The 23,474-nt window shown below is 33.9% G+C and overlaps 1 protein-coding gene across 4 annotated transcripts in view; it reads left to right on the top strand.

Moving 5' to 3' along the window:
• Positions 1-23,474, top strand: part of CDH10 (cadherin 10) — a 98,938-nt gene that overhangs the window by 268 nt on the left and 75,196 nt on the right. For 3 of the 4 annotated variants that reach the window (XM_027657497.1, XM_027657500.1, XM_027657499.1), the window contains exon 1: positions 67-323. The exons of the other annotated variant lie outside the window; for it this stretch is intronic. The gene's annotated coding sequence lies outside the window, so the exon portion shown is untranslated. Of the gene's footprint in view, positions 1-66; positions 324-23,474 lie in introns of those variants that run through there. 4 annotated transcript variants of the gene reach the window in all.

The following is a 23,474-nucleotide window of genomic DNA, read 5'->3' as shown; positions in this document are numbered from 1 at the left end:
TGTGTGTGTGTGTGTGTGTGTGTGTGTGTGTGTGTGTGTGTGTGTGTATCTGGACACGCTGTGTGTGTGTGTGGTGGTGTTCCTTTCCCCCTCCTCACCCCCCTAATCTGGAGCTCTGAATGAAAGCCAGTCGGAGGGAGAGCTCCCCCTTAGCTTTGGTTCCCGACTGTCCAGAGTTAAGTGATGCTGGGAGAAAAAGCCTGAGTTAGATCCAAGCAGGATCAGTCTTAAAAAATAACAGGAGAAAACAGACCCCCAAAAAGGACTCTAATAGCTCGTTTTTCATTTGGTTGGGGTGGACTTTCTCAGAAGCAGAATAAAAGGTAGGAACCTTTCTTATTTTCTTTCTATTGATATTATTATAATTATTATAGCAAGAACTATAGCATGGTGTTTAATGCAATTCATATATTTGTTCTACTATATACAACTTTTTACATTTTATAAATATGTGTCAGAAGTAATGACACAAGGGATAGGAAATAATTGCTGTGTATTCGCTCCTCAAATTAAACCAATATCATATGTATTCAAGATTGAAACACTAAGCATTTTATGTTTTTTTTTTCTCCTAGTAAGCAGGCTCTCTTTTAAGTAGCAGTTTCCATCTGTATTCAGTTCTTGTAAATTCAGTGTGGGGGGAACAATAGTGATTGAATTGAAAAAAGCACAGTTTTTCGTAGTGTAACAGTTATGAACATAGCATGAAACGTACACATATGTGCCCTCACTTACTGTATACCTGTGCAAGTCTGTTGCAGCTTTTACTGTTATTCATTCTGCCCTGAACTGAATTTCAGAAAAATTATCCACACTCACACTCGCAGTAAATGCTTCTTATGAAGGAAATCCCTGTGGAGAGGGATAGCAGAGTGAATACAGGCAATATTTCAAATATCTGTACAGAGCTATATGCACGCAAATGGGGAAAATATTGCCTGGTTTGACATTTCAGTAAAGAGGGAGTGGAGGGAGAAGGGAAAAGGAGGGGGAAGAAAGGAAAAGGTGGAGGGAGGAAAAATTTAGTCCACACCTGTGTGAGCATTTATTGTCACTGCTGCAATAAAATCCATATTTGATGTGGTGTTAAATTAATGCAGCACAATACAAGTCTAAATCCATGCTTCCAACTACTAACTATTGATGGTATTGTCAGCTGTGTTAGGAATTTTCAATAGGCTAATACTGTACATGAGTCTACTTGCAGCTGTAGAACTCTAGCAGTCCTTCAGCTTAGGAGAATGCATCTGCACGTGCAGTCAGTGACAAGTAGCAACCAGCATTTTAAAACTGACCTATCATCACTGTTGCCTGTAATCTTCATCTTTCATTTCAGTAAAAGCATCTGTATTATCCCAACTGTATTCCCATTGCTTTTAAGGTATTTTTTGAGTTATACAACTTGTTGTGCATGTTTGTGTATGCATATATGGGTGTGTATGTGCACAGGGTGAGGAAACAGGTTTGTAGAAAATTGTGTGGGGTTTTTTGTGTTTTTTTGTTTTTGTTTTTTTTTAAAGCTAGTAGGCTTTAAATATAGATGGTAACATTACTGAAGGGGAAAAGCAGAGTGGGAGACTGGAACATACTTCTGAATCTCTAAATCCTTTTAAAATATGCTGTTTATTGGGGATATTATGAGTCTGTTACAAACATTTGTTGAGATTTTTCCAGTTACTCAAACTTTTATGTTAATTGTTTACTTTTTGAATTTAATAGTAATCTGTGCTGTTTCAGAGGAGGAAAAGAAAGAAGGAACTTAGGGAACTAAGAAAAGCAAGAAGGAAACATAAGCTATCTTCCTCAGGAGTTGAAAAACAGCTTTGTAGAGTCAATATGGGTTTATGTCAAGAGAGGAATACTTCTTGGATTATAAACTGTTAATCTAATTTGTACCTGAGGGAATCTTCTCATATTTTTATATACTTTGTTACATAAAAGTTTGAATGAAGAAGTGAGGTCATTTCTTTAGCAGCTTCTGTTAATTTTAGGTTAGATTTCTCTCTGTTTTTTTATGTGTGGTGTCAAGACAATTTTGTACACTCAAGTAGGAACTTTGAAATGTCTGAAGAGTGATGACTATAAGGCATATATTTAAGCTTGAAACTGGTTCTGATTATTTGATTTTTTGTTACTTTGGATAGCATTGGAAAATATGTGTTGACTGCTTGCCTTGCCAACTCTTTTATATTCATAATGCTTTGTAACAGTTCACGGAAAAGAAAATAGCAAAATACATCTTAAAGAGTGTATATGTAGGACCTTATATATTCTTAAATAGTTTTGTTGGTTTTACTTTAGAGTAAATGAGTGTAGATTAAGACTAAAACTTCATACTTGCATATTCTCAGTAGACAAAGGATCTGTGAAGAAACTGATGAAATACTGAAATGTGCTCACAGTAGACACTGTGGTTACTGTTCTTTTCTGTACCTAGTTGTAGTTGAAAAACACACAAAAATAGTGCTATATGTGGCAGCAAATGAACACATAATTAAATGTAGAGAGATATTCATAAAATACACATTTATACAAATTCCAACTGAGTAATGTAAGGTTTTTTCTTATTAAATAATTAAATGGAAAAGTCAGAAAATGTAATTTGAAAATAGTATCTGCCTTTGATTCTGAGAGAATAATTTCCTGATCTTAATGTGATTTCCCAAGGAAACGTGAATGAAATAGAACCTGTCTCATCTGGATAATTCTATGCAGGTGACTTAGTTGCTAGGTCTGTTAACCATATTTACAGGCATATTGCAGGTCAAAGAAGAATAATGTTGTACCCTATCACACCACTGGGTTGCAGCACTAGTACAGGGGGGTCAAATGAAGATTGAAATACTGTTGAATAGTAGTAATGGGATGAATGTAGGGTTATGATGACATTATTTTAATTGATTAATTATTATCACTTGAAATCATGTTCGTAAACACCAAGGTACTTTAACATCACATTATGTCCATCATAAATTGAAAAAAATCTACTCTATAGTTAATTCTTCAATATTATGTGGCAGACAGAAATGGAAGCAAAACACTGATTATTTGGGTAGAAAATAAGGGTTTAAGAAACATTCTGCTATGAGCTTTTTACTAACATACTATTCGATGTATCATTTATTGTAAAGGAGGAAAATTGAAATTCAAAGAATATAAGCTGTTTTCTTATAAGCAGTTTAAAATATGCCTGAGTAAAACATTATGAAGAGAGACTTCACTGCACATAAGGATGCCCCATCATAACACGCTTTCAATTTCTCCAAATAGTTTGGAACTATCAATAAAAGATCGTAGAAACTAAAGGTACAGTTCACTGAAATATTGATTGACTAAACAACATACACACTGCACATCCTGCACCTTCAGATCTACTAATATGAACACTTGCTTTTTTATAAAAACCCCATACTTCCTCTGTTGTCCAATTTCTGGAAAAACTTGAAAGCCAAAAAAAAAAAAAAAAAAGAAGACACAGTGGTAATGTGAGCTCTAAATATTCCCCAAATCTCTCTTCAGGCCAAGAGGTACTCCTATGTTAAAAACTGCTTGTGTTTAGCTCCCTGGATTTACAGCGATTCAGCTTTGAATCCTTGGCATGGTGAATTCTCTAACATGTCTGTTTCTGTGGGTTAACAACTCTACAGCAGAGTAATAGGAAAAATCATCATCTCCAGGGAGTTAAATGTGTTATCAGGCTGCATTACCGCATACAGAAGAAAAAAATCAACTGGACCTGAGCACTGCTCTTTTCCTTGCTCTGTTTTCATCTGGTGGGAAGCCAGAACACTACCCAACTAAAGGCTACTGAACTTATATGTTCTCTTTATTGGTTTATCAGTCTATTTTTTAATATGTGGAGGATCTGCCAAAAATCTGCCAGCTGAAGCTTTATACACATTTCTTTTTACATATAATCTTCTTGATTATTAAATGTCAGAGACAATTACCTCAAATATGTGTGTGTGTGTGTGTGTGTGTGTACAGTAGAGGTAAAACAGGGACAACCTTTAGCTGGTATAGGAATTGCATTCTAGCAGTCAGAATACTGTAAAGTTTCTTTCTTAATTTATCTCAGCATTTTATTACTTGACTTCTTCTGTAAGCTCCCACTACTGTTTCTTACTTTTATGAACGTATATTAAATAGATAATGTTTATCACTTCTTTGTTAAAGAAGTGTGTCCAGCAGGAGACATAAAGCTCTAGCAACACCTCAGAGGTTCTCCCCAACTTGTACTGTCACAGGACAACTGCTCTGGGATGCAAACTCAAGTCTGCTAATATCTGTACCAACAGGCTGCATCAGGGGAATAGAGAGATTTAGGAAGTTAACTGGGTACAATGAAAAGCAATATGGTAGGTGTCCTTTTTAATATTATTCCCACATGTACATCATTCTTCACATAATGTTTTTTATTTATAACTTCATTACAACATCTCTCAATTGTAAATCAAAGTGAATGTTGAATCATATTCAAAGAGTAAGGAATCATGTAGGGAAGAGGGTATGTGTGTGTGTTTATGAAAAGGTAATGATCCAAAACACTATTTGTAAATAGGTGTTTCCAGAGTTCTGTTGCTCAAAAGCTGTAATTGTGTTCTTCTGTGTTTTACAAAAATAAAAAACCTTCTCTAAATATTTTCTCATGAAGAACTGTGTATGATATGAGATACCTGTATGAAAGATGTATGTTTTGTGATTTTATTGTTGATATTCCATCATTTATCACATTAGAGATTGGTTTTATTGTATCATCCTATTGCTGTGCTTTGCATTACAACATAAAGAACACGAACATACCGTCACTTAGCTAGTGATCACAATCCTCAAAGGTGAGTGCAATTCTCATGAACTCTACAATGCTATAATATCCAAACTTTTAGGACACAAAGAATGGATACCAATGTAATTAGAAGCATTATGAGCAAGGCTCAAAATGCAATGTCGAAGAGGACTGTTATTTTTTCTACTCTAAACTACCATAAAATATATATATAATTGAAGTCTTATTGAGTGCGTGTGTCTACCACACTTCAGTAGTTCAAATGATATTTACACCTGTTTAATGAATGCTACCCCAACAGCAAACACAAATAAAACAGATAAACCTGTGTCTAGGAAACTTAGATGCTGTGCATTCTGTCACTGATTCCTCTAAGTATCACAGTCAAGTCTTACTTCTGCTGGAATCAAAGAGAATTCTGACCACGTTTCATATCTTACACATAAGGCAAAATACATGGAGAAAATTTTTGAGTTTTTAAATGAAGGTGAGAAAAGATGTAAGAACCCAAGGTATGTGTAACTATTTGGAAGTAATATTCAGGATAGAGGGAGAATGATCAAGTTCACTCTGCTTCTAAGGATTCTAAGACAAATTATCCCGTAAATGTTTAAAACTCCTTTCTCTTACAAATAGTGACCTGCCATTTTCCTGATGTCTTTTTCGCGGGGAATGGAACAGGGAAACATAAATGCACATCGATTCTGTTTGTGTTACTTGAAAATTAGTTAAAGGTAGACATTTATATTAGATGTTAAGAAGAAATTCTTTATTCAAAATCTTGTGAGGCATTGGAACAAGTTGCCCAGAGAAGTTATGGATACCTTATTCCTTGAAGTGTTCAAAGCCAGGTTGGATGGGCCTCTGAGCCACCTGCCTAGTGGGTGGCATCATTGCTTATGGCAAGTGAAAGTTGGAACTAGATGTTTTTCAGGTCTCTTCCAATCCAATTCTTCCTATGACTCTAACAAAATGTCATTGATTCTCTCCATCATGAAAATTATAAATAATACATTTACTAGGAGTTTGCATGTGCTAATCAGATTGATAAGATTTAATTAAGTTACTGTTGGTTGTTTTTTTAATGTAGGGGTTATTCAGAAGATGATCTGGATTGTCAGATTTTAAAAATAATTGCAAAAGAAAATCCAAGAAAAATAGAAAGAATATAAAGAAAAAATAGGTGAAATGTGTTTAAAACAAAAAAAATCCCTACACATGATGAATTGAAGAAGAGAATGACAATACTTCAGTTCTTATTTCCTCTCCACCTTTACATAAATTTTAATAGGAAATTATGCAAATAACCCTTCACCAAAAGTTTACATCATGTTATAGATCATATATTCATTATGAGTACAGATATCTTCTAATTTTTTTTATTTTATTTAGTACAGAAAAGATGTTTACATGTCAATACGGTTGTCTACTATTATTATTTTTTCTTACATCATAATTTTGATCCTGTGACATAAGCTATCCAGAACTACTAGCCTACTGTCATAACTTTCTGCTAAAAAAAACAAAGCAAAAGCAAAGTTTAATTAAAATAGTATTGTATTAAATGGTAAATAATACTGTAGACCTCGATTTTTGAATTAATTACTGGCGTACACCTAATTATTTTGCACTGAAAAAAAACAATTTCCTTTTAAGGTTAGGGAAGTAAAACATTTCATTATAACATGAAATATAGTTTAAGATCTGCTTAAGCATATTACATCCAAGTTCCCTAAATGCATTACTGCTCCCCACTTCCCATGGCCAAGTTTTAAATAGCATTTTTGTCTTCTACTACTATTTCCCTTTGGGTTAGTTTCCATAGACTTTTGGTAGAAATCTGAAGTGTCTATAAAAGAGCAGGATGTGGAACACTATTGTGAGAACCATTTTGAGAAGTGTGATTTTTTTTCTCCTTTGTTGGACAAAGTTTTTTCTGTCATTAGTGTGCTGAGATGTACCCTTTCCCTTGAGTAAGAGCATGGTGCTCATGGTGAAGATATCACTGAACCTGACATCTTGATTAAAATGAGTGAACAGTGCCCCAGGTATATTAGATACAATTGCTTCTCTCCATGACTTAATACTTACGGTCATTTTATTAAGCTTCTGATTCAGAAGTTAAGGCAAGTGTTATGTGTGACTCAATCTACTTTTTTTCTTCTAGTTGTGACTGAATGGCATGTGTACAGATGCATACAAAAATGGATTTTCCTCTGTAATAGTACTCTTTTATAAAATACATTCTTTTTTTCTAGCTTATACAATTACTTCAAATTTCCCTTCTAAAGTGTTTTCAAATGAAGTAGTACCCTGATTTGACTAATTAATTTGAGAAAATCTTTCTTAAGGTGAAAATGTTTTACTTTGTTTATATTATTTAGACAGTCTTTAATCATTCTGATGGTCAGAAGAAACTGACATCTACTCTACAATTTATGTATATATATGGAATATACGTACAGGATGGAAAAATAAGAAAAAATCACACATTTCTTCTTTCTATCCTTGGTTAGTAAGGCATCTGAACCAGTCTGAAATACTTGTGCTATTTGTGAATATATCTTAATTGTGTCTTGGTTTCCTCTAGCTTTCTTTTGAGGTCAGAATAATGAGAATTAGAAACAAAAGAAGACCTAAGGTATAGTGCATTATAGTAATAATCTCTTTAAAGTTTTGATGGGCATAAATCTTCAAGAAAATTTAGGAATCTACAATGTGACTAAGAAAGGTCACTAGGCTTGAGATATTCCAAACTGTATACTCAAAATTTTGTGACAAAGAAGGAGAAATCATTTAAGTTCTGAAATGAGAAGTTCGGGTTTTAAAAAAAAAAAAAAAGTAACAACATAATTGCATTTCACCACATTCAGAAGTTTAAATGATATTTGTTGTATTGTGTTTTAGAACTGAATTTACAGTCATGTACAAGTGAGCTTTTAAGTTTTCACTTCTAACAACAGTCACTTAGCTGAAGTTAAACACAAATGGTAAAGCTAAAAGTAGTTCAGCCTTCTAAATTACAGGATCAAAGGCCCTGTGTTAACACACCAGTAAATTCTTGTTAAATTTTGGGTTATGTACATTCAGGAGAGAAAATACCTGCTCATTCCTTTCTCCATGGCTGCAGCCATCGAGATCCAACCAGTAAATGCTTATGTATGTATGGCCTAAGGTTGTTTTGCCCCTTGAACAGACTGTGAAAGTCAGGTCTAATGGCATAAAAGCAGCCTAGGTGGATCAGACCCACAGCTACCAGTTAATGGTTCAAGCTCAATCTCTGGAAAAGCACCCAGACAGTCTTGTCTTAGAGGTATCTGTGACTATTGGGTCATTTTAGATTTTAATGATGTGACCGGTTCCTTGTTATTCTGGGTATGCTGGTTGGAGTCCATTTCTGACTCTAGTATATTAAAATCCTTCTTGAAACTGGGTTACTAGTTATCAGGAAAATAGCATGAAAAAATTGTTGTGTAATAATGGTACGATGATTGAGAAAAAAGAATAAAGAATTAAAGTCAATTCTAAGTAAACAAAATTCATCTAAATTATTCTAATGTTTAATCAAGTCCTGACTTCCAAGTAATCTATTAGTGCTGTAAAATATATGAGCTAAAATGAAGTGATGTGAAGAAAAAAATGTTTGAGGGTAGCTTAATATTTTTCTGTACAATCAAAAATACTGGTAATGAAGATCAGGACAATACTGACACTGTTTTTAATAGTTACTTTGCTGGATATTTAATAGATAAATGAAATGCATGATATGAAATAATTTCCAGTGAAGTGATTATGTTTTGAATTTTTTTTGTCCCACATGAAGCTTTGGGGTTTTGTTTCAGTTTGGCTTTATGCAGTTAGTCCACTCTGAGCTGTTTGTGTCGTTTAGTACTACTCTTTGTGAAGGATGAGGTTTTGCTGTGGGAATAGAAAAACATTCACTTGACCAGCTGATATCTTATAAGCTAGAAATATAGTTTCTTCAGTATTCTTCACATTATATACCATACAGCTTTTTAAAAAGTTCACTAAATTTGAGATCAGTTTCTTTTTTTTTTTTTTTTAATTGCAATTGGGATGGAAGATTGAGTGGAGTAAAGACGTAATTCCTAATACGTAGATTGTTGAACTTTGATAAATTTTCTTTAGGGAAGACTATAACTTTTTGATATTTTTTTCTTATGTCTGTTTAGTTTTTTATTAATATATCTACTGATTATGTTCTCACTTCCCTGTCCTAAAGAGGAAATATATCATTCTGAATGTCCACTGCTTGTTCTTTGCAATTTGCAGGACACTTAAGCTTTAGTAAAACAATTTTTCTCTCCATATTCATCAACTCTATGGTAAGTCTCTGCATCTCAGTGCTTGGTCAAAGTAAGCAGAATGGTATTCATAACTTGCTAACCAAATGGAAAGTCAAATACCGAAGACACTTCTTGTGAAATTCCCTGAAAAGTTTGTTAATTTTTTCAGATGGGAGCCCAAGGAATGCAGATATTTTTAATCTTTTAGTGCCATCTCGTGGCAAGAGGATAATTGTATGAAACAAGGAGATAGTCTTTTCTAGCACACAGTTTCTATGCCTACCAGCAAAATTCCTTGCTTTGGCGATAGATATGTGCGTATGAATTTTAATTGTGAATGTAAAATGGCAAACCAAATCACTCACAGGACAAAACTCTCTTTGTTTTTTTTTTTTCTTTGCAAATGACTATAAATATCAATTTGAGAAATCTCACAAAAAATGACTGTCATTATCACATAGAAATAGATTTTTAGTCCGTCGCATTAGATCCCTGTAGAACTCTTAAATTCTTAACTGATGCGAGGCAATTGTCAATAGATTTTTATTGTATTAGTGCATTATATTTCTGTAGAATACTTTAATACTTAGCTAGCTCAAGGCATTATCCACTTCAGCATCCTGTAATGTTTAACAGAAAGCCAAGATCTGTGGTAGCATTCTTGTTTTTCATTTTACTTTCTGGTTTTAGCTCAGGAAAATTCATACCAGCCTGCATCCAAAAGAGAAGTAACAGCACAAGAATGCTGTATATTTTCTGATATTTTCACTGGGATTCAGCAAATTGAGTGATTTTGGTTCTGTGCTAAATGAATACTAATTTAATACCTTGTTTTTTTTAAGATAATGCCTGTAGGTGTCTGTAATCAGTACAGATCACATTCTTGCTCAATTTCTGAAGGAGTTTTCTATGTCATAGTCCATATTTGATTCCTTAGCCCTTACTTCCATTCTGATTAAAATTCCTAGATGCAAAAATACTACTCCCTGCAAAGAGCTGAAAAAAAAATAAAGATGTAACTCCTGCTTATACTAAATTTTTAAGTCAGGGGTTCTCATTCCTTCAAAAGAAAGGTTGATTTTTTTTTCTTTTTGAAAGACGTATATTATAGTCTGCTTCAAATAACATGAAAATATGCTTGTCATTGAAAATCTGTTGCAAATTATTACTTTGTGAGTTATTATTCCTCCCAGCTGAGGGAGGAAATACTATCAATCAAAATTAGTACTGAATGAAAACACTGTTTAAGATCTCACCTTTGAAATAGAAGTAGTGTTCCAATTGGATATTTTTCTAATGTCAGATGATTTCACTACTTTCTGTCCACATGACCAATACTGCCTTGTTCTGTATTACATGCTTTCTAAATTTGTTCAGAAAATAAAAATATTATAGGAATAGCAATACAAGATATGTTTTCTCTCAATTATATGGTGTATATTAAAATGTTAGGCACTAGAATGTGATTTTTAATAAACAATCACTAACTGAGGTACGGTTGTATGCTGTGCCAGCTCATCACTGTGATGAATCAGTCAACAGCTGAAGCATTCCTTTCGGTTAGAGATAGTGTAATTTTTCTGCTTAAGGTTAGCTGGGTTAACTAGAGATAAAACTCTGTTGTCTATCAGCAAGAATGGAGAGAAGAATCATAACATTAATGCAAGAAGATACAGAATTTCATCAGTTTTGTACATGTAAGTGATAATGTCATGATTTCCTCCTTATCTCAGTAAAATTCTACTAACAAGTAACACACTCAAATGCTTTTCTTAATGCAAATTGAGCACAGAATATTTTAAAGAATATTCAAGAGAGGAGATGTAGAATGTTTTTGCACATTTGGTTTAAGGGTTTCTTAAAAGGTATTCACTTATAAAAGCTTCAGGTAGGCAGGCAGCATGTTTCACATGAAAAACACGGAAGTAGACGGGCAAAAAATCAAGCACAGATACGGAAAGATGATGCAGAATGTCATAAATTACCAAAAAGAAAGTCTCCAGTGAGATGTGATTGTGTTCATGCAGTGCAAAAAAGCAGAAATATAACTGTGATAAGTCAGTTGACATTGTGGAGGAACGATGCATTGATATGCATCCCTGAAGCACTTCAAATAAGCATTCACTTAATTTCCTGAACAGAAGAGTTTTGAAATTTAGAAAGTGTTGTAAAGATTGCATCTCTTAATTCACATGAAAATACACTGCACCATACTTCAATAAGTGAAGGATAAAACCATATGTAAAAGAAGCATGATATTCAGATAGAAGAAATAATAGTTTGGCCAAGGATTTGAGTAGAAATAAATTTGACATGAGATTAAGTGAATTTTCAGACAGTGCTATGTGGAAAAGAGGGACATAAAAGAAGATGAAGGGATAAAAAGAGTATGTAGATAGCTAGGGAACTGTTTTGAAAAGATGAAATAATTCAACCAATCAAAGTCTTCATTGAAGTTAGAGAGGGAGGAGGAGACATGGTCAATTAAAGTGATTGTTCCTATTTGTGGAGCATCTGGAGGTGAAAAGAAAACAGAAATTAATTATTTTTTGATTATATTCAGGAAACTCTGGAAATATGTGGAGGCCCATTTCAGAATATGTTTTTGAAGGAAGTAGAATTGCTAGAATCTCCTCATCTCTATTGTAAAATCCCTTGTATGGCCTCTCTGCAAATTACACCTGTTGAATAGTAGATTTTTCTCTTTCAATCCCAGAGTGCATAATTTAGTTAGAATTTTAGGTAGGTAAGTAAATACATTATTTATACTGGAAACTGTTAGATCCTGTATATAAAGGAGAGACTGAAAAGTGTCTGTCACCTAACTTGTCTAGATGATCAAAAGGAAAAAAATGCTTTTTAAAACTGTTTCTGGGGTTAGACTGTCAGATAAGGTTGATCACTGATCTGTGGAACTTGTGTATTTAGTGTGTACTCCTGACTGTCAAAATTACTTATATCTAGTGTGACAACCATCTAGTCTAAGCAACATGTACCTTGGCTGTGACAGTGAAGGAAAAAAAAGCCATCCTGCTGTACAACTACAGTAGTACATAACTGACATGTTTCAGGGCCTACATGCCTAGAGAAATTCTAAATAAGACATAAAGGTCACAAAAGCACAGTTACTCAACAATCACAGCCGCTGTTCTTACATCCTAAAAGTAGGTATACCGTCTTTTCAGATACCTGCAGAAACAGTCTGAATGAGTTTGCTGCTATGACTTTACCCTTTGGAGATTACAATAGTCAGGGCAAACTGAGAAGGGCTGTTTAAGTTGAAAAGAGAAGTGCTAAAATAGGAGCTGTGACACTGATATGTACTTTTTGACATTAGGTTAAAAAATCTTTCCTTTACCAAAGTGAACTTGGTTGTTTTCTCGTGAAGATGAACAGAGAAGACTAGGTATACATCAGCTGCAAATGAAGCAATTTTTTCCTTCTCTAAGTTTTACAGTGTAGAAATAATTTAAACACTCTTTGAAGCTTGAATACAGAAATAAGACAAAAACTAAAATTATTTCTTATTGGACTGATGTAATGAAGTCAATGTGCTTCAGAAATAAAACTGTGTTTTCCTGCAATGGATTTCTATCCATCTTCTCTAATGTAAAGCACTATGAAACACTGTCATGGAGATAACTGTCCCTTTTTAGTAAGCAAAGAGTCAGTGGAATTCACAGAATATTCTGAGCTGGAAGGGACCCGCAAAGATCATTGAGTCTAGTCTTAAGTGAATGGCCCATACGGGGATTGAACCTTGATAACTAACTGAGGCAACAAAAACCAAAAGAAATTGCAGTTTCTTAAAAATGGGAGCAAAATTCCCTGCCTTAACACATTTAAAAAGAATTTAACATTTTTTTTTTAATAGCCTCAAGATGTCTTATGCAGGACAGAAACATTTTCAGTGAAACTAAATCCTTATGTCTCTAGAACTGCCTCTCCAAGAGTAATCAATCAAGTTGTTCTCAGCCAAAGAAAAAAAAAATATCTCCAGATATTCCACTGGCCTTATGCTAGTCTTAGACCAGGCTACAGCTCTTTTCTAGCTCCTCTGAGTTTCTGACTACTGATTTACACAAGAAAGAAATGGTGACAGTGATCAGCTCTCTTACTTTCTCTTTGTTAGTCTACATTGCTATCCACAAGGACTCCACAGTTTTTGAAAAGATCATATTAGAGTCTTTCTTCCTACTCATTTAAAAAAAAAAATCCCAAAGGAGAGTAAATAAGACCTAATCTGCACTTCCTCTTTCTGTGTGTTTTGGTACTTTCTCTGAAAGGCATTTTCTTTAACAGCAGCAGTCAGGTCCTCTTGTCAATTAGGCCCTGCTTGAAGTACTGTGTGCTTGTTCAAGTGGAAGAGTCATGAATGTGAAGAACAGGAAATTCAGGGCTGGACAGCACTGGGGAAGTTCCTCATTGTCAGTGGATTTCTGATGTCCTCTTCATAATTAGAGGGAAAGAGTTTGCCTCCAGGAAGGATTAAAAGCCACCTCCTACTCTGCATAGCAAACTTGGAGCTTGTATGAAGAAAACTGCAGAAGTTTGAGGGCCAGGGCATGTTGATAAACTCACATGCTTCTGTGCAGGGGAGACTCAAGCATTTCAAAAATTATTTAAGATTGTATTTAATTTCCATAAGTGTTGACAGGATTTGATCAGATTTATAAATTTTAGTACATTTTATTTTTTTTCTCTTAATGCTATGCAGATATATACACACTCGTGCTTTGGCCAACTTAGTCCTTAATCAAAACTGTGCCTTGTTTTGAGACTAATTTTCTAGCAGGAAATAGGAATAAAACTCTGTATTTCTGAGGTTAACTATTTTTAACTTCCAGTTAACCTTCAATCTTACATACTTGTCTCAGTTGATGCCTAGTAGTAGGATTTATCATTTTTTCAGACAATTCACTGGTTTCCACCTTGATTTTAATAAAAGGGTAATTTTAATTTCTCAAGAAATTTTTAGAAGACAGTGTCTTTTTGTATAACCTTTCAATGATGTCCCGTAAGTATTTGTCAGGTAGTTGATTTAATTGATTTAAGGACCACAGTGCACATTCTGCTTAAGTAATGAAACAAAGAGGACACTGGAATGAATGAATCTTACATAGAATACACGTGATCAGAGCTTGTCCTGGTAGAGAAATGCAAAAGGAGAACGTACGCTGAGCTGATCATTCTTATTACCTAGGAAGCACTTAACTGTGCTTTTGCTTCAGGGTGCACTGAGTAGAAATTTTCACATCTAAAGCACTATATAAAATTATATATTTAATAAAACAATAACAAGTTATCTCACTTAAATACTACAGTGTTGTAAGTCTCACACTGCCAAATATTTTAGAATTATTAAATCTTTCACATAAGATTATAATATAAAATGTTAAGGGAAATCAAATTACAAACTTTCATTTATGTGCTTTTTTATGCACATATTTTACTCCTAAAATTTTAATGTTTGTTGTGTCATCCTTTATATATTTCTGTTCACAAAGTTATAACCAACATTTTTGTAATGTTTTTCTATTACCCAACTATTATCCAGAACTTGATCACCTACTTTCTTTCTATGCTGTGTGAGTGCTCGTATTATGTTCCTTTTATGTGTTATGCTCTTTGCTTAGGACATATTTATGTTTATTACTTCTCACTTCATATTTCCTGCCAACCACAGATGCTTGACTTTCATCTGTATGATGTAATATAACAAATTAAAAATTGAATGCTTTGAAATCCTGGTTCCTGTGAAAGACTGGTGTACTGTGACAGGCTAAAAAGAGCCTGAAGTCCTTTGTGAGAAATTTTATTATGTAGCTGAAACACAGAACTATTTTTTATATCAAGATATATGAATTCTGGCTCGGCATACAAAATTCCTGTTTTAGTGTGTCACTAAGTACTGTCATATCTCTTCCAGGTATAATCTTCATGGGTTATATAACCAGGGTCCACAAAAATTGGTTAAATTTGAATAGACCTAATTTTTGTAACAATGCCCTGAAACCACATAAAAGACAATGTGGCACAGTAGCAAGGAGAAACGGTAAAAAATTTTTCAGACACCAATAATCATGGGATGAGTCCCTTTACATCTACCTGGAAGAATAAACTACCTCCAGGTATCAGTGCACACATCTAGATAGTTCTGGAGATGCTATGATACTTTGCATATGCTTACAAATATATTTTTTCTAGTGTTTCTTCACTCTTTTACTCGTTTTTAAACATTCATTTTATGGTGTACTCCAGTGCTTTTAAGAATATTCAATACTCAACAGTGGTCATGATGTACAACTACAGTTTCTGAGTAATTTTCAGTATATATAGACTATTATTTATGAAGATTTAATTAATGATAAGGATAAGTAATTTTTTATCATATATCACTTATTAGCTACTGATAGGTATGTGAAGCAATGGGGGTTATTGAGTTGCAGCAGTGTTTGTGAGTGAGCACTGATCTCTTATCTATATGTGCATTGCCTTGTTGTTTGCATAACAGTAAAGATTTCAGAATTGTTGAAGGCTGCTTTTTGTCCATTTATTATATAATAATTAAGGAACACAACCACCACTAACCCCCCCCTCAAATTGTATCCACTCTACTTAGTCTGTAGTCTTATTACCTGCCAGAAATTTGAGTTATACAGGTGGTTGGGCAGCACATGAAGGTTATTGAGTGAAATATAAAATAAATCATAATATCATAACTGATGGGGTTTTTTTTGTTTTGAACTTAAATTGAACTAACAGTCAGTATTCAACCTAGAGAGGGAGCACTGCTATTACCACTAAATACCAAATAAAACTTAAAATCAAGTCTTCGTTTTTATTTCAGATTATACAATTATGAGTTTATAGGTTTTGAGAACAGCACTCCATCTCAGTTTCATCCTGGGAACTTGTCCTACTAGTTGAGCTGGTTTACATATAATCTCTAGGGCTCTTTCCTTGTAAACACCCTGGTGGAATTTGGTTATCCTCTTCAAAAACTATCTGTCTTGAGGTCTTGTACCATAATTGAGAAAAATTTGTTTATGGGGGAGAGAAGAACCAGGATGTCTTAGTTGTTTAATGGGAGATGAAACACATAACCCAGGGTACATATAACATCTGAAGATATGCAACTTTACCCATTTAACACTACACAGGAGTGAAAAGCAAAAAAATACATCTTTCTATAGTGTGTTGGGTCTTCCAGCATTAAGTAAGACCTGTGTAAACTGTCTAGTTTAGGTGCTTGAATTTTCTTGTACTTCTGGTAAGTTTTTGCATTGAATTCTTTGACTAGCAATGTTGTGGCCTGTTACAGACAGTCAAAGATATAAGGCATTTATAAACTAAGTAGACAAGACTGGGGAATTGCTCACAGAGTTTTGAAATAATCTGCCCTAACTCAGGTTCATCCATGTCCACTGGCTAGGTATCATATTTTTATGCATAAGTAAAAACATGCAATATATAATAAAATAAATCTTGAAACAAGTCTGATTAGGAAGTAGTTTGCCAATTTAATAAAATGTTGATTATTTTTCTTTTTTTTTTTTAAGAATTTTTCTGTAAATTAAGCTATATTGATTTGTTTCCTCTGCTTCTTTCCACCACAATCTCTTTGGAAACATAATATTTTAAGTTTGATGATAAAGGACATATCACATTAGAGCTAAGTGTGATTTGAAATGGTTGAAATATCTAAAAGAATCAAATATTATATTGGAGACTGGTCATCCTTAATAGCAGTGTGATTACAGTTTTCATACTATCTTTCCTCTTTCAGACAGCATTTCTTCTGCACACTTGGAATCATTCCATCTTCCTTTCCTTGAAGACACAGCGGGTATATAAGCATTAACCATTTTGTGTTCAGGCCCTCAGGCTGTTTTCTGTTTCCAGTGATGTTATAAGGTACTTCTGAAAATCCAGTAGTCTAAAGTGACAACTCTAAAAAAGCAAATGGTCGGTGAGCTACTACTAAACAAAATATGAGTAGGCATTTAGTTTTTCAAATTATGTTTATATCCCTAGAGGGCTGTGGAAACCAGCCTGCAAATACTACTTAAGTTGAATCTGGGTTAACGGAACATTTTATTATTTCAGATTTCACAAAACTGTATGATTAAAATTGGCTCAAAAAACTTGGTTCTTCTACTTTGTTCAGTTATTGTGCAGAAACGAAAGATATCTGAAAGTATACATTACATAATAGCCTTTTATTCCTTTTTTTTCAGTCTAAATAAAATGAAGTTCAGAGTTGGTCTTCTGGGTATAGCACTTACAAGATTAAGGATGGATAGAGGTGGAAAAGGAAGTAAATCTCCAAGACAGTCTTAAGAGATGAATTGTACTATGTTAATGTGTGCTAGTTCTGTCTGTAGAAGTAATTATCAAAAAATTACCAAAAAAAATTAATTCACTGGGCTGATTTTGTGTTTTGCTTTGTTGTTTGTTTTTTTTTTTTTTTTTTCTCAGCTACAAATTATCTTGACCATTACTTCTTGCCTGTTCAGTAGACATGGATAACAGATAATCCCCTGTCCTGTTTACTGCAGTCTTTCATATTTCTAAGTTATAATTAATTCTCCTGTCTCATATGCCTTTGTTTTTTAATAACCTAAGGACACCAGTTTGTTCACTTGTGCCAGTATAGTCATGACAGTTTATCTTTTACTCTGATTTCTCCACACCTCTCTTAAGGTGTGGTGTTCAAATGGATCTATTATTTTAGCTAAGCCCTTCCCATGCTTGTTTGAGACATATATATATATGTGAAGATAACCTTTATTTTCCTCATAGGTAATAATCCTCCTTATATATTGGTCTCTTTTTTTAAATCCAGACAATGCTGTTAAATAATATTCAGTGATCTGTTTGCCTCATGAACATTTAGATGGTTGACATTTAGTAGTTTTTCTCTGTCCACAAGGCATGATAATTATTCAATCATAGGAAGAATTTAGAGAGGAATCGGAGTGGAAAATATATATTTTTAATCAGAGAATGACTATTCTGAAACTGTTTCAACCAATTCATGTTCTATAGTAATGGCAAATTCATTAGGCCCAGGGCTTTAAAAACCTGTAAATTGCAGTGAACAGTATGTGGTCTTTAAGCATTGTTGATTCCTGTGCTGAGATGGTTTTATTTTATCAACATAAGAATGCACTGCTACTGGGTTGCTGGGTTTTCTGAATATCTTGTCACTGAATGAGTCACGCCATAACTTAATAGTTGCCTTGCTTACAACTGCGCACATTGTCCAACGTTGTTCTATCCACTTCAGGGGGAGTTCACATCACTTTCCACCTAGGAATTTTTTATGGATTTCTCCAGTGTCTCATGGCTCTTGATTGTAAGTTCATATTGCTACACAGCTCACAGGATTGCAAAGCATGGTCATTCATACCTATGTTCTTCAATTAATCCTTCCCGTTCAATGCAGAGATCATAACATGTTGCTGCCAATAACAGTTGTATTAGTTACCTGTCCTATATCTACTTTCAGAAGCAATGCTGCTGTGAGGACGCAGTGTATTAATTGACTTCATTCATTCTATATGGAAAATATTATTCCTCCACTGAGTATTAAATCGAAATTTTCAATCTTGATTCTGTTTCTAATTCTCTTACAGAATTATTTCATCCTAGATGTCTCTGAATTTTCTTTCTGTGCCTTGACTTTGTCCATTTTACCTCTTTCTTTTTCTGTTATTCCTTTACACTGATATTTAGCAATACAGTGTATTTTATATTTTTGAGGTACTTGCTTCCCTATGTTTTGAATGAAATGATGGTGGCTTAGCCAAAGTCTAATTATTTACTGTATTTCCTATGCCACTTTTGCACTACAAAAGCTTTTGTTTGTGCCATACAGTTTCTTTCAAAAACTACTTCCTCCTTTGGTCTTCTTGTCTTTCCTGCACATATTATCATATTCTTCCAGTCCTATGGAATACTGCACCAGCTGTATTATGCTTATCATATGATTTTCAACTTTTACAACAAAACACTGTACAATTTTCTCTGTTCACTCAGTGTGCTTTTTGTATTAATACACATGTCAAAGATATTTGATAGATGACTAATTCAGTACCTTCTTCATCCTTTCTGACTAGCTGTCACCTGTTCTTTTTATCCTCCTCTCCCTTAGACTGGTTTCCTATTTCCTGTTTATACCTAAGTTACATGACTGTTTTAGCATACCCATGTTTCATCTTACTATATAATCCTTTTTACTTAGTACCTAATTCTTCCTTCCTTATTCCCCTCCACGTCCCCTTATAAAGAAGTCATCTTTATTTAATACCTCAGTGAAAAATGGCCCCTAAATGAGGAAGGCTAAGCAGTTGAGGTCATTAATTTATTTCCAGAATATTGTTCTATAGAACTGATATCTTGTTCCTTGTGAGAAGGTTCTCTATAAGATAAGGAATAAAAGGAGTTTCTAACGAAAAGAGTACAGTGATGTTACAGATCTTGATACTGTGGAAAAAGCTTGCATACTTTGGTATAGATGAGCATTTGTAGCAGACCTCAGCAATTTGCATAAATAAAGCTCCTGGAGGGGAAATTAAATTGATTAAATTGGAGAAGGTTGTCAAACAGTATTTGGAAAAACACTGAGTCACAGAGGTATTGAAGAGACTGGTGTCCTATTGAAGAGAAGAAGGGACACATAAAGCACCTGTCAGGGAGGATGATGGAAATGACAGCAGCAGTGCTGCTGCTGTGATCTGGTTGCTCTGTGACATGACTTCTTGCTGACCTCATTGTCTGTCAGGTAGCGTTTGATGTCTTACCTCATAAGTTGCCAGAAAAGTGCAAAACTTTCAAAGCTGGTTTTGGTATTTATACTTTTTGTGGGTTTGATATTTATTTTCTTCACTATCATAAAACTGTCTGTCTTAGAGTTGCACTGAGTAATACGAAGAAGAGATTGTAAGTTGGAAGGTTTGTTCATAGTTGGAAGGTTTGTTCGTAGGCACAGGAAGAAATTATACTTGAGTTCTTAAATCTTCACTCATATAATAGTAATTACAAATTAGATATCTCTTTTACTTTAAAATAATACTTAAAGAAGAGGGAGGAAATAATTTTTTGACTTTTCCTCTAAGTTTTGCTGATGTTTATATATATATTTCATAACATTGTAGTTCTGTGCTTCTCATCACTGAGTCAAAAATCAATAGTTTCTTTCGATACCATAATATAGATTTTAAATATATATCACATTTTGCTTTGAGTGGTATCAGTGAATATCTTCAGCAAGTATACTTTAGTCACTTAAGTTGCTGGCTTTTTGTCAATGAAACTGAGAACAAATCCTTGACATTCTTGTAGTAACATAAAGATAACACTGTCATTAGATTCTTATGCCAGTCTGCCTTTCTCAGACAAGTGTTTAGAAGAGGAGTAAAAGAAACACCAGGAATAAAAAGAAAACATTGAAAAAAGAAAGGATAACTGTCAACATTCCAATGAAAATTGGTGTTCAAAATACAATTTAGAACAAGTAACTCAAGAGTGACACTGGATGGAAATTGGAAAAGTGAACACAATGAGTCATAAGAATAAAAACATTCAGTGGGATGTATTACCATTTAATTTATGTGACCTTTACAGGCTGTTAAGAATCACTCTTACCTTCTGTTTAGAACCATTGATCCACTGGACCTTAATAAATTGATGTAAGACCTCAAGTAACCTTCCTCCTGTGTTTGTCTAAAGTCCTAACCTTCTTATAATTGCTTTCTTTACTGTAAAGCATGCTATAAATGAGAATAGGAAGTTTTAAACGCTCAGCATTGCTTCTTCCCATGCTGACATTACCATTGGGTTGATGCATTTTTCTTGGCAGGTGCAACAAATAATGTTTGTAGCAGTATGACAGAGATCCTGTCTGATAAGCCTTCCAGAAGTGAGAAGCTGGATGCCATCCTGTAAAAATATCAAAGCAGATTGTCTAAAATGGTAATTCTTTAGCTCCTGGTTAAGTCATGGTATGCTCTGGATGGAAATAGATTTACTTCCCCTGGAGTGATTTTGATAACAGATGGTCAACATTTCCTATATTGACACTTCCTATAATATTTTTTGCAGAAAGTGTCAGAATATATTGTAACATGTGTACTCTTCTAGCTGTATTGTTATGGACTTATTTTGTAGCCAGCTTTTGGATAACAGTGTTACTAGAAGATGTAAGATTTAGGTTTTCCTGATGATTTTGTAACCTGAGAAGTGTCCATCACATATACTTTTGTGATCTTCTATATTGTTTCCCTCCGTGCAACAGATTTGAAGAAATCTGCTGGTAAAAACGTACAAATCATCTGGTTCCTGCTATCTCCAAGAAGTACCTTTATTTAAGATAACTTTCTGTAAGAAAAAAGAAAAAATGGATGATGTTCTGACCTAACCCTGTGGGCAGCAAAGAACCACACAGCTGCTCGCTCACTCCCCCTGTTGTGGGATGGGGAACAGAAAGAGAAGGGTAAAAGTGATGGAAAAGTGACATAAAGAAGGTTTAATAGAGAAAGCAAAAAATGAATTGAGGGATTCTAGCATATTATGCCTCTAGTGGGATTAAGGGTGAGATTTCTTTGCTTTTTCTGTAGCTGATCAAAAATTTTAAAGTATTAATTGTTTTACAGAAGTATTTTGTGTTTGTCCAAACTCTTAATTGCTAGTGTCAAAAAACTCAGTTATTTGCTACATACATCTCTATATATTTCACATATGGAGATTTGAAAGGCTTTACCTTTAAATACACAGAATTATCAAACTCCCGTTGTCCTAAGAAGACCTTTTTTCAAGGCAGCTTTCACAGGGATCTGGGTGGTATATAGAACATTATCTTTTCATTTATGAGGATGGAAGTCTGTTTATAACTGAGCTGACAGTTTGTGGACATTATTGACTCAAAGAATTAGAATTAGAAAATTATTTTTTGAGGTCTCCTCGTGGTTACCCATTTATGATCTCTACAAGGGAGATTTCAGTTGCTGTTCTAGACATCTGATAAGTTTACAGAAGAATATTCTGTAGAGAAAAATGTGCATATATTGCCTAGGACAGCATTTCTCCTTCAGAAATTATATAAAAATATTGCATATAATATAGCACAAGGTAGGATTAAGGCCCTGTAAAAAACACTCTATAACACTTCTAGTAGTTTTTAAACTTCAAAGATCAATACATCATTAACCACTGGTAACTCCTTTCAGTTTGAAAAAATTACTGTTGTTTAAAAAATCCCTTAAGTTAAATTATAAGCTATTTGTATTGTAATGAAACAGTCTCTTGTTCTAAAAAAACCCCACAAATAACCCCCAAAAACAGAGGCTAGATGGTAATAGACAGGCATAAATTATTCTAATATTCTAAATGGCTTGTATTTTTCTTGTCCAATTATTATTCAGTCACATTAATTACAAATAAACAGGGGTTTTTTTCACACAGAAGTATGTTTTGACTCCTAATTGACTTTTGATCAGAATTGAACTATTAACATTCAGTTTCCAATTATAATAGCAATTTATTCATCTTAGATTCAAAATAGAAAAAAAGAAACAATTAAAAAATGCTGTAAATATTGCATGCATCATAAAATAATTACTTACATAAAACCACAGAATTCACTGTACAACAGGTATATTGCTATAAATCATTGAGTTTTACTGGGATAAATGTAATCCTACACCAGTATTGATTTTATAGCTGACAGTATTTGTGGAAATACATACTTTTAATTAAAACTATTTGTTGCTTAATAAGGGAAGGAATTGGATAAACCTATGAAATATGAATCCATTTTCACTTTGACCATGACAGTTATCTTACAGTAATACAGTATTCTTAAGCTGTCAGGCAGCCTGTTTTAGTTGTTTGCTTGCTAGCTAAATGTGACATATAGGCAAAGACCCCGCTTAGTAGAGCCCCTTGCAGCTTTGCATTTTCAGTTTGGACTAAAGAGTTGTTAGGCAAAAGATTGTCTTGCTTGATGGGACAAGGGACATGCAGGGCTGGTTAATATTGGTTGAATAGCTAATATTGGTTGCTACTTTATGAAGGTCCAACAGACATGTAAAACGAATCTGGGACTATAGTCATAGAGTAAAAACAATGGAAGGGAAGAAGGGAGGGAGGGAGGCAGAGGGAGAGGAAGGAAGGAAAACAGAACAAATTAAGCACACTTGATTGGAGGGGACTTATCAGAGAAACAGAATACAAGTGGGTTTCCTTGAAATACAATATTGAACAGAATGAACAATAAAATATAAATCAAAGAGTAAAACAAAGTCTTGATTATTTTTTCTAGTTTTCTCTTGGTTTCCATTCAGAAGAGATCTTTTTCTATCTTCATATAGTATTCC

This window comes from Corapipo altera, unplaced genomic scaffold (genome assembly GCF_003945725.1).
Source record: "Corapipo altera isolate COAL_440 unplaced genomic scaffold, ASM394572v1 66, whole genome shotgun sequence".
Classification (NCBI taxonomy): Eukaryota; Metazoa; Chordata; class Aves; order Passeriformes; family Pipridae; genus Corapipo; species Corapipo altera.
The sequence above is the reverse complement of the archived record's forward strand: the minus strand, read 5'-3'. Positions and strand labels throughout refer to the sequence as shown.